Source organism: Paramacrobiotus metropolitanus, unplaced genomic scaffold, assembly GCF_019649055.1.
Source record: "Paramacrobiotus metropolitanus isolate TYO unplaced genomic scaffold, Prichtersi_v1.0 Parri_scaffold0000225, whole genome shotgun sequence".
Lineage (NCBI taxonomy): Eukaryota > Metazoa > Tardigrada > Eutardigrada > Parachela > Macrobiotidae > Paramacrobiotus > Paramacrobiotus metropolitanus.
This window is the reverse complement of record NW_026570445.1, coordinates 23,809-37,172: the sequence shown is the minus strand read 5'-3', so window position 1 is coordinate 37,172 and position 13,364 is coordinate 23,809.

The window sequence follows — 13,364 nt, the reverse complement described above, 5'->3', positions numbered from 1 at the left end:
GGATGGGACGCCGATCGGCATTCGCCGCTTAGTCTGCAACTGCCAAGCCGGCTGGCCGCCTGTTATGCGGCGGGTCATGTGGGCCATGGACCGGCCGTTTCCCCCGGCCCCGCCAGATGTGCTGGACCACGTGGACGTCAAATTCGGGTACATGTTCGAAACGTTCACTTTCGCGCGCTCCCAAACACCTTTTTGCTTTTTTTTATGGGATTCTGTAGCCAGATGATTTGTATACATAAGCGTAAACAACGTTTGTGCGCGCAACATCCGGGTCGGAAGTTATGGCTGTAAGAAAATTCCAAAAAGCTTAAACACATTCATTCATTCATTCATTCATATATCAAGAGCAGACAACCCGGTTAACGGGACTTCAACGTCTGGTCGGTAAAAAACAGCTAAAGGTTAACAACAAAAAAGGGATTATTCGAACAGATCAATCGTTTTCAGAGCAAACTTAAAGAAGCCAACACCGCTAACATTGAGTATCTCCATATTAATTTTTTGAATCCGCTCAAACACGTTCATCAGACGCATTGCCAACGTACTTTCTCCAATTTTCTTCTTTGCTCTGGCTTGGATTCGCTTTGGTTTCCGGAGGTTATACTGGGACGACAAATCTTTGAAGTTGACCATTTCGACCAAGTAGGGCGGTGGGTTGTACACTTCATGGTTGTAGATCTTGTACAACCAGACAGCTTCGGACTGCTTCCAACGGTCGAACAACGGCAGGATGCGTAATCGCTGATACAGCTCGGGGGTCACCCGCTCCTTGTAATCAGTAATGGCCTGCAGTGCTTTCCGTTGGGCTCTGGCTAGCTTGCCGCGTAAAGTCGAAGATGCTGGTGACCACGTATCCGACCCATAGTCAAGATGTGGCTGCACGCAAGCATGGTAAAGACTTCTCCGCTGTGGCATGTCCAGACCATCCTTCGCTGCGTTTATCATTGCGATGCCATAGTTCACCTTCCGCAACACATGGTCAAACTGCTCTTCCCATTTCAGATTCTGGTCAATATGCACACCAAGATACTTGACGCATTTCTCCGCTTCAAGCTGGTAGCCGTTCAGACTAATTGTAGGCGCATGTTGGCTTTTTCGCGAGAGTGGACAAATGTAAATCAGCTTACATTTCTTTTCGTTGACGCAAAGGGAATTCTCCGTGAACCAGGCGGTCGCCTTGTCCACTTGGACACCAAGGTTCAAAGCCGCCTCCTCGTGCGTGGTACCAACACCGTACAGAACTGTGTCATCCGCAAAACATTCAGCGTCGAGTCCGGGCAGCATGTCGTTGGTATATAACGTGTACAGCACCGGGGCCAGGCGTGCGCCCTGCGGAACCCCAGACTGCACTGGCAGCCAGTCGGACACGTTTCGGGACATTTTCACACGTTGTTTTCGGGATGTCAGGTAACTGTGAAACCATTTAAGCGCGCCGCCACGGACGCCAATTGCGTGTAACTTCTCAATTAACTTCGCGTGGGAAACGGAGTCGAATGCTTTCTTCAGGTCAAGCAGGCATAAGGCTGTGATTTTCCCATTGTAGTATACTGAGTTCACGTGTTTATTGTCCTTCTAATACTTTCCTATTTCTGTCCTTTGTCCTTGTCTTCTTAGCAACTTCTCTTGTGTTTTCCCGGTTCTCTAGTTACGATTCCTCAGTTTCCTTTCAGTTGTTTTCCTGACCATTACGATACAATAAAGATACGATTCCTACACATGACAATACATGACAATGGCGTGAAGCTTGTGTACTGATCTATCATTGAAGTGTACGAGTTCTTTATATACGGCTTAACAGCGCTAGTTCGCTTCTTAATTCGTTCGAATATGGCGACACCAGAAACTCATCCCATCCTACGGTTTAATCCCGAGTCGATGCAGTGGGATATGTGGAAAGAAAACCTCCACAGCTATATCGAATTCGCCGACATCCCGTGGAGAAGCAGAAAGGGCTGCTTCTGAACTCGCTGGAGGTCAAGCCATTCGAGATGCTTGTCTCGATGTGCAGGCCGACTGCCATCACGGACAAGAAACTCACCATAGAAATGCTGCTGGCCAAATTGGATACAGTGTACAACAAGTACACATTCAAGGTCGCGGAGGCACACCTTTTCCGAACTGTCCAAGGAAGGACGAATCGCTGGCGGCATACTCCAGCAGGTTACGGTACAGGAGTACCGTATGCAAGTTACTCCCGCTGACATCATCGACCCGATGCTCAGCGCCGTCTTCATAAACGGCATCCAGTCGGATTCCGTCCGCCGTCACCTACTGATAAACGAATACCAGACCCACGAAGAGACCCTGAACGCCGCCAGGAAGATGGAAACCGGCATTGAAGAAGCTACGCCAGTACGTCCAGCCAAGACCGTGAAACTGTGATGAAAGTCACAGCTAGCAGAAGGTCAACGGTTGTCAAGCAAAGACATCCAATTCCAGTGGTCAATCCAGTGCAAATGGAAGCCACAAGCCACCCACCAGCAATCAAAACGAGTCCGATTCCGATTCCAGTTCCCCTAAGCGAAGATGCGATTCCTGTGGATCAACCGATCACATGCGCGAGCGCTGTTTCTACAGGAAACACGTATGCCATAACTGTGGGAAGAAAGGTCATATAGCAAAGGCATGCCGCTCACAGAAGAAATCCGACGTCGCTACGAATAACTACATTACGGATTACGCACTGCGTCCTCCATACGACATACTGTGATTCCAGTTCCGGTTCCTACGACGCTTCGTCTCAGTGGTTCAGAGTTCACTAACTATATGGTTCTGTTGCCGTGGTTCTTGTTGCTATGGTTCTATGGTTTGTATGCTGCTAAATATATGGTTCTGATGCAATGGTTCAACCTAGCTCTTTTTGGGCGAGGGAAGGGAATGTAGTATACTGAGTTCACGTGTTTATTGTCCTTCTAATACTTTCCTATTTCTGTCCTTTGTCCTTGTCTTCTTAGCAACTTCTCTTGTGTTTTCCCGGTTCTCTAGTTACGATTCCTCAGTTTCCTTTCAGTTGTTTTCCTGACCATTACGATACAATAAAGATACGATTCCTACACATGACAATACATGACACCCATCATCCATTGCCTTCCGCCATTTTTCGGACAGCTTCAGCAGTAGAGTCTCACATGAGTGCCCATCCCGAAATCCCGACTGTTTCTCCGACAACACATTTTCGGCCTTCAAAATGGCGACAAGCTGGTTCTGGACGACTTTTTCGAAGGCTTTTGATATGTTGCACAGCAGAGAAATGGGTCTGAACTCATCCGGCTGTCGTGCGTTAGCTTGCTTCGGGATGGCAACTACGTCAGCGTTTTTGAAAACAGATGGGTACACTCCTGCTTTGAGGGAGGCGTTTATCATAATTGTCAGCGGTCTGGCAAGGAATTGGTTCACGCCTGCAAGGATTTTGGTTGGCATCCCGCAGGGACCGGGGCTCTTATTCCGTTTTGCCATCCCTTTCAGCAGGAGTGCGACGACATCGGCGGTCACATCGTTAAACCTGCAAAGCAATGGGTTAGTGTCGCCACCCTCGGGTGGCACGCATGGTACAGGGTGATCGTTTCCGTGCAATCCCTGTGCTACGAAGTGTGCGTTTAACACGTTGGGATCCACGGGCGGCTCTTCTTTTTCTTTCCTCTTCCGAAGTAATCTGCCTAACTCCCGCCATATTTTGTCTGTCTCTCCTCTGTTTCGAGCGAAGTAGTTGCGTTTTTCGTCCAAAATCTTTAAACGTACTGCTTTTTTCATGGCTTTGAACTGCTGATCGTACTGACTGAATTCAGGTGTATCACGGGACTGGCATCTTTGGCGGTAGGCTTGGTTTTTATGTTTTATTAAATTCTTCAAGGGAACGCTCATCCACGGGGGTTCTTTTTGACGAACCCTCCGAGTTCGCAACGGAAAACACTGATCGACGACGCTATTTAGTTCTTGGATATAACCGGTGATAAATTCATCAATGGGGGTGGATTCGTCGTATTCACTATACTTCTCCGAAACTGCTCGTATTTTCTCGTGAAATTCATTCATGGTCGTATGTTTCCATAGTCGAAACGTAACGGTTTTATGAATAGGGATGGTGGACTTGTACGACGCAACCGTTCTGCACAACCGATGATCCGAAAAACATACGTCTTCTGCTGGCTTTGAGGCATAGTTTTCTGCTGGTGAACACAACATGACGTCGATCTTTTTAGCACTGCTTAGTACTACACCGTCTTTCTTTCGGGTTCGACAAGCCACTCTCGTAAATCCACTTACTTTGTCCGACAACGCATGGTGATTTATTAGATCACGGTAGTGGCGATAAAAGGGAGAAGAAGACACGGAAACATCTACATTTATGTCTCCACATACCACGTAATCATAACCCGGGTATTTCACGAGCACATCATCCACACGGCTGAACAGAAATTCGGTGTCGATGGCATTGGCATCAGGAGCCCTGTACAGAAGTCCTACAAGCACTTTCCGTTGTCCGATCTGCAAAACTACCCACAAACTTTCACACTTGCCACAAGTATCCGATCTGCGAACTTCTGAACACGATATATGAGAAGGAACGTATAATAACAGGCCACCACCCCTAGATTTTCCTGATGCTTTACTGCGGTCCTTGCGAAACAGCTGGTATCCAGGGATTGCATACAACTGATCGGGATCATGCAGGGAGAGGTGCGATTCAGATAGACATAATATTTTCAGACAATTGTCATCATTACTTAATAACTGCTGAATAAGATCGACTTTGGCATACGAAAATCCCTGGACATTCAGGTGTACAGTTGTACAAAACGTCTCGTTATCAACCGACCTTCTCCAAATGTTGCACGGAAACGCACATTTGCATGAAGATGGGTTTTACACCGAACCACGGTTCCAGCATTTTTTTCAAATTTTTTAATAAACTTCAAAATCTTTAATGATTTATTTTAAAATTTAAAAAAAATGGTGCAAGTTTGGGTCGGCGTAAAAACGATCTTCATACGTACGTGCTTTTATGTGCAAAACTTAAAGAAGATCGGCTTATAATGAGGCTTTGGTACATCTGATCGTATTTAAAATTTTTGAATTTTCTTACACGCATAACTTTCGAACCGGATGTTTCGCGCACAAACTGTTTTCACGCTTATGTATACAAATCATCTGGCTACAAAATGTCATAAAACAAAGCAAAACGGTGTTTGGGATTGGGAGTCGCCGGGTGGATCTTGCCGAACTGAGCAAGCTGGCATTGTGAACTTGTGTTGAATATACGAGCTGTTCAACATATCTCGTGGACATATGTGATTGGACCGTTTTTGACAACAATGTCCTAAGAACTATGCCTTACTTGTGTGTCGACGAGGAGTAGTCGATATTATACTCGTACCAATTCGTTAATTTCAGTCTTTGTATAACAATTAATTAATAATAAAGTAAGGTAGCAGGTAAATCATTTCAGGTATCCTCCAAATTTTCTCCTTTGTTTTTAATCACTGCCGGGTCCCAGCACATCTCTGCAGATCCTTTACACATCCCGAATATTTCCACTATGAAACCTAAGACAAATTATTTGGATACCTGAACGATACTCGACGGATACTGTACATTAGGGATACAATAAAGCACGTTGGAATACTGCGTTTACTGATGACCCCTAAGGTTGTATTCAGTAGGATAAGTACATGAGGCAGGATACGTAGAGGAAACGGTGGGATATCTTAAGGTTTCGAAGGTGATGCGCATGCAAACTTTGCATTCTGCACGTATAGCGAGGATTGTCAATCTGGTCATTTTTTACCTAGCGCATCCCACAGTATCCTTACCTGTTAGTGGGTATCTCACTGGAAACGCTAAGAAATTCCTAAGAATAACCCAAGAACCCAAATACTGCTGATGCAAATGAAAAAGCATGTCCTGAAAAATTTAACGCCTAAGAGTTCGTCGATCATTTACCGATCGATCGAAAAGTTGCATGGGACTTGCGCAAATTCATCCAGAGGCGGTGAAAAAGGGAAAAAGGGGTACGCAAGAGTAGCATTCGGAAAACATATCAAACGTTAAAGACATATGATCAGATCCATACCAGCACAGGAATCAGGATCTCCACATCAGCACAACGGCACCGAACGTGGCAACTGCAAAACTGTAAGAACGTGCTGACCACGCTCTTACACTTTTGTCCTTACCACGTCGTGCTACCATACGGGCCTGGCTGTGCGTGGGCCAGCTGGATGGATTATGGGAGCCCGCTGCTGCTGTACACGGCTACACGGCGGGTCGCTGCGCAGACATGCAGGATGCGCGATCAAAGATCAACTGGGAAGTGTCTCCACGGAAGCGTCAAGAGACTCGCGTGCCACGGCGCATCGGATGAAATCTCCATCATCCACACATGCGTCCTGATTCCCCGTCAACTCGCCGAACCGCAGCTACACACTGCTTCCTCGCCTGACAAGTCCGCCAGTGAATGCCACCAGAATCAAGTCAGTACTAATCGCAACCAGACTGCAATCTCAGATTGAGTTCCACTGCGACAGCTGCTCTTACTAAGGGTAATCAGACCTTGTAGAAAGATCTGGCAGATGTTTTTTCGGAAGTGGGGCACAACGCTCCGTTGCGCGCACATGAAAGATAACGCGAGTTAGTCACCACAACGTTCTCAAGCCGAAAGCTAACGGCTGCGCTCATTGGTCCGCTACGTGATCCACAGATGAATTACAAAACGCAGCTTCGAAGCTGCGTTTTCTATTTCACATACACATTCACCTCCGTTGTTGTGCATAGCAAACTGAGCTTTACACAGTGGAACCCGTAACATATAGTAAATATTAAAGCATTCTAATGCTAATTTGCTAATAAAATGTGGTCAAGTATTTAATCCGCATTAATAATTTAACCTCACTTGGATTTAAAAGTTTGTTACTTGTAATAGACTATTTATAGTGATTGTTATTTTAGTAATTACGATTAGTAATTAAAGTAATTAATATTAGTGATTACAATTATCAATGCACAATTGCACATTTGTAATATTGTGTAGGTTGCGTTACTGTAATTAAGTCTAATTACATTAATTAATACCGCGTATTAATTAGCTAAGTTACATTAAGTAAATCGGTAAATGGAATACATTCTTCAGTTAAGTTATTATTGCATTAATTAATGACACCTCAAGCATGCGGATTAAAACGCGCCTGCGGCCCTGCTGTACAATTCGTTTGTGCGTACGCAGCACAATTCATTTAACAGTCAGTGCTTGCGTTTTCTCTAGTGATCCACTGCTTATTACTGGTCCAACGCATTTGTATTTTTTGCTGTGTGTCATCCATCGGTGACGCATTCTGCTTTCACATTTTATTTCGCGATATCTTTCTCGAGAAGATTAGCTAGGATTGATCGGGCCTACTGTCTTGTATAATCCAAACGGACCAAACCAAGCCAGATTCTGCCAAATTAACTATCGACAGCCTTCACTTAATCCTTCTCTGTTCAACTTCTTATGTTATTCTTCTCAACGAAACACATTAATTCCTCATAAAACTATAAAACTATAAAATGAAAGTTGAATGAGAGGAAATCCAGCAGGTTTGCTGTTTGCAGTAAGGCAGCGCTCGAATCCGAAGCGAATCTCGCTGCGATACAGCAACTGCACGTCGCGAGGTGGCTTCACGTAGCGTATTCTTAAGCATGGCCACTGCACACAGCCACCTCGTGCGGTTCAGCAACCACACCAAGCTGATTGTGCACAGAATACGAGACGCAACCTTACTGTGCCACAAATCGGAACTTAAGTAACTTAACCATGGTAAGTTACGTACTTACTTAACCAATGCATGTGCTGCAGTGCAGCTGCACCACGTGCCACTGTTACTGCAAATCAGCGGCTAACGAGCTCATAGGTTTGGGGTGGGCCACAAGTACTGGCTTTGGGGTAGGCCGTTCCCATAGACTCTATGCTGTAACTTTTCGTTTGGGGTGGGCCGTGGCCCCCAAATTATTAGGCTCGTTACGCCACTGCTGCAAATTGATAAAATACACTCCGTAATGACTTCAAAACGGCACCTGTCCCAAGTACAGTACAATGTTAAATGGATACAACCAGGAACTTTCTATATTCTATATATATATATAATATATTCATACAAGTTAAGCACGAGTACTGCGAAGTGATCATCATGTGACTGCGGTAACAATTTATGAGCCAAGACCGTTTGAGGAGCAAATTACGGTAACGATAAGATGCATCTTTTACTATCTTGTTATATTCTTGTACGATACAATATACATACATACCGGTATATGCGCATATTACTTTCTGCATATAACGCTTAGCGCTTAAACTACCAAGTTTTCTTTAGTTGCGCTATTAATTTGTGTTTGTAATATGTACTCTCATATCATTTAAGTACAAAACTGTATAATTTCAACAGCTGCCGATTGCAATTCCCGAAACCAGTTCGAATGCTCTTTTATGAGTGCAGTACGCGTACGCGTACGTACTGTTATAAACACAAAACAGTACTTTTTCCAACACAAATGTCAACAAGCGCTGCGATAAACTTCCGGAGTGGAATTCCACCGTTTAATGTATCATTCTCCCCCTTTTCGCAGTACAGACATAATCAGCAAACGTTTCCGGGTCCATCACTCCGGACTCGGTGGAGGCAGTGGAGCAACGGTCGGCCGTTCCCGCGATCTGAGCCGGTCAGTGCTGAGCATCAGAGAAGACCAGCAGCGGCCGCAGCACGAATCCATCCGCTCCACCACCGAACAGCGTCGTCGCCACTTCCGGTTGCGAGGCATCCGCTTTCGCGTCAACCTTTTCTCTTAGCACGAGCATACTTTTCGTCCACACTGACCAGTCCCCGCGGATCCGGATCGGAGAGGTATCCGGAAGAGTGCAGTTCACTGAGGTCACGCGACGGATCCAGCGGATAGGCTGCCATCACAATGATCCTCTATATCGTGTGGCATGTGGCATAGAAGTACCAATAAATGGAAAAAGAACGCCAACAAGTCATCAGTGCATTATTATACCTCCGCTGCAATAATGCAGATATCTGTACGAGATTCTGAACGGCCGACTTACAGGGCATAATCAGAAACTACACCATTTACCAATTAAGCACTATAACTATTTCTATATACAGTAGGGTAGGTATCTATAGAAGTATCGCACTTTTAAGGCAGTACGTGAAGCGCTGATGTGTGCGGTGTGCACCTGCATGATGATTCTGCTGTGCACTTATACAGATTACAAAGTACATAGTACTTGTACATACTGCTAGTGATCGACCAATATAAGAAGTCAAGCACAGACGCCAACTTTAACAGTCGCAGCGCTCTGGATCCAGGCCCCGCCAGGGCCTACACCTTTGGTCGGAATGGAATACGGAATGCGGAATGAATTCTCGGAACGGAATACTAATATGCGGAATGAAATTTTCGGAATACGGAACGGAATAATAATTTTAATCGGAACGGAATCTATCGATAAAGCGGAATGGAATCACTTTTTATCGGAACGGAATAAAACATTATTTTCTAATAATTTTAATTTTTCTAACGGATGCTTTAATTTTGCGCTTGCGCACGAGGTCTATACAAACCGGCATTTCAAAATACAACCAGCCGGCATCAAATGCCGCTGGGAGAGACTTGTTCCCTCTCTTTCCTTTTGGCCGTCTGATATCAGTCTAAATCGCTTACTTATGCCAGAAGTATCCTTCGTAGTCTAACTGAGCAGAATTCAGGTAGACTACGTTTCCTCTGTCTCCCTTTGGCCGCCGGTTACCAGTCTGACCAGTGTACACTAAACGCAAAACATCTTTTGTTTTAAAACAATGGGAAGCATATACCGCCTCGGCTTCTCCTGACTGATGCAACACTTGCGCATTCATAACGCCAATAAGAACAAATTAACAGCTGATTACGAAAAGCTAGAAGCAGCGCAAGGAATGTACGAAATTGGCCAGATGATCAAAACAGTCTGCAGTCTGGACATCTTACGTATCACGTTTCGAATACTGTGAAGTGCGTTTCTGCGGCGTGTGCGCCAATCAAATATAACTGATTTGCAGTTTTTAAACGGTTTTATTCTTTCTTCTAATGCGGACTACAGTGGAGTGTTGTAAATAGCTGAAATTACCGTGTTTTTTGTTATTGGAAATTTCGGATTACTGTTATACCTGCGTAATTCCAGTACCATGTCCGGTAACGACCTCTGCCGCGAAGATGCCAACGTAATGTAAGCAAAATGTTGTAATCTCTTATGGTACATATTAAAGTATGATACCTACCGTCACAATCAGTAGATGTGAGTGCAGCAGTATCGATATTACTCAATTGGTAAATTGTTATAGCAGAAATTTCTGTTTGGGGATTGTGTTGTTATTGTAAAAAAACAACATTTATAAATTTGGCATCCGTTCTCAGCGCTTAAGAATTTTACGTTGATATCAGGCTGCGTCAGTTGGTGTAATGTTTTGTTATGCGTTACACTCTGGAGCATGGGCGCCTGGAAGTGCTTACTGTTGTCGGAGGTGGCCGGCGGCACTGTAGTCAGTGTACCGCCGGCCTGGAAGTGTTATTGAAAGTGATATCAGGATTTGTTTTTATGAGTGTGTTTTTGTTCCTAAGGATACAAGCGGCGTTAGCGGTCACGACAGTTCAAATTTGATAACAATTTGACAAATTGAAAGTATTATTTCAAATTTACAACTGATACGGAATTCCTAGTAATACCAAATAATCAATAATTGTAGGGATGTGAGCGGCATCAGCAACCCTGGCAGCTACCACTCGGGTCGTGATGAAAGTGAAAGCACCATTCTTGAAGAAGAACCGGAAGTACTGGAGGCTTCAACGACATCGGCGCGCACTAACCAAGACGAAGACGTCTTCGATGTTGTTGATGCATCGGACGACGACGACACTCACTGGGATGGGAGTTACAAGAGACGCAAGTAAGTTACTATCAAAATCACGTACATGAAATCTTTCACTTGCACGGTTCGGCAGTAATGGCTGTAAGGAAATTCCAACAAGTTATTTTTTAAATATTTTCTTAATTGGTTCTGTCTTGGGTTGTAATATAGATCTTTTCCTTGATAGATTTGGCGACTACGTGTATCTAAAGGCACCAACCGGGGAACGAGAGCGATTCAAAGTAGATTACAGATGGGCAACAGGAAGTACACCAGTTAACTTTACTATGGCAGCCCGCGCAAATGCAGGAGGAAAGCGTAGACAGGGATGTACTCGCCTCGGCCACAGCATTCTTAAGAAAGTTACGGCAGTGAATCCAAAGTTAAGCTCAAAAGAAACATTGCATTTAGCCCAGAAGGTTGCCGAAGAACAAAGCTGCAACGTGTTGTCACGCCCTACCGTAACAAAGCAAGCTGAAGCGACAAGAGCAGCGGTGAAACGAGAGAATGAGTCGGACACGTTTTCGTCTTTATTGTTCCGCCAAGGTGTAGCCGTAACTTGCGCCAATATTCGTGGGACAGCTGGAGACGCGAAAAACTGCGTTGTATGCGTTTATTCAGAGACGCAGCTTGCAATGTTGCGTCAATTTGTTTTGTTTGGAAACTCTACAAATGATCAAACGGCTTCCTTTAGCCCGTTATACATCGACGGTGTCTTCGATACGAGCAAATATCATTTGATAACGACGTCGTTTAAGCATCCTTTCGTAAAACGTCGAAACAACCGATCTGGTAGCGCTTTCAAACAAGGTAACGCCGCAGGAAATCCGTGTGCTGCCGTAATTTCCGGCCCCACTTTAATCATGACGGGCAAGAGTCAAGCGGAATATGTGCAAGCATTCCAGCTGTTGGTAGGAGCCTTGCAACACTTCTGCAGCAATGGGGGACGCCGAACAGCCAAGAGTGATCCGTGGACATGGACGCCAATTGTTTTGACAGACAACGAAAAAGCCATGCACCAGGCTCTGAGGTACGTTAACTAATTAAGCATGATGACCTTTTGTAGTCCGAGTTTTCGAGATTAGCAAACAGTGTCAACGGTGCTGGCACTGTAATACTGATGCCGGTACTGTAATACGCAATTACAGTACCCGTAGGCGGTACACATACAAGTAGATATTTGCCAGTAACAGATATTATTAAAGCTTGTGCCGGTACTCAGGTAGTAAAGATACGAGCACGGCGGCACATAAAAGTACATGGACTGATGGACATACTACTTAGTACTTATTGATTAAGCGGGCAATAATGGTGTTAGTGGTTCAGCTGTCATTTTAAGTTGATTCTAGACTGCTATTAGATAATTTACAACCAGAAAAAAAGCTCAGAATGGCCAAAAACTGCAAGAGAGTAAATTTGATAATTATCAATTACAGTCTCAATTATAAAGTCTTTTTGCAGTAGCTGTCATAATCAACTTTTTAGTAACTGATTGTGATTGATCTGCAAATAAAAAAACAGTGATCGGAAACCCACGAGAAAATTTATCGGTTTCGCGAAAAGAATTCTTTGTTTCATGTTTAAGGTCATCGCTGCAGTCAACAAAATAAGCAAAGTTTTTTATAGACATCATTAACGACTTTTACTATTTTCAAAATAGTACAGTGCCTCCTCATTTGTTTAGCCAGTTCGGTTGTGGACTTGCATTCATTCAACTTATTATTGTAACAAATTACATTGTAATAACATTGTAGTGGTTGTGTACAGTATTCAATTGAGTACTCGTATCATTGTGCAGCATTGTGTACTTTTACAAAAAAAGTCAAGTAACTCTTTTGTAGTGCCATTAGCCAAATTATGGTGTGGACTGTAGTGACAAGGTTTTGTTGTGATTTACTTGTGAACTATAGTGGCAAGAGCGTTCGCCATTAAATTATTCTAAACCTAAGAACGCCTACGCTTTTGCAGATATTTAATTCCAACGGCAACGTTTCTTCTATGCCTGCTGCATCTCCGCAATAACACCAGGCAGCATCTGGAAAAGTTACACCCCGGCCCCCAGAAGGCTGGCAGTATTGCCGAAACGATCTCGGATATTTACGGTTCCTCTGTCCCTGGCAAAGACGCATATTATGCCGGCTTGGTTGATTGCGAAACTGTCGAAGAGTTTGACGAGCGGTTAAAAAAACTTGAAGCAGCATGGGAAAGCCGAGTACCTGGTTTTTACAAGTGGTTTAACACATACCAAAAATCGGACATCAGGGATCGTGTTACGCGTGCGGTGCGAAAGGCCGTCGGCATGGAAGACATTTTACCACAAAACAACCCTTCCGAAGCGTTGAACTCCATCAGAAAGCGAAGCTTCCCAGCGGGCGACAAAAAAATTGTGATTTTAAAGGATATCGTCTTAACCTTGCAGAAGCTGTATGAAGAGGAATTGAAAGATGTCGC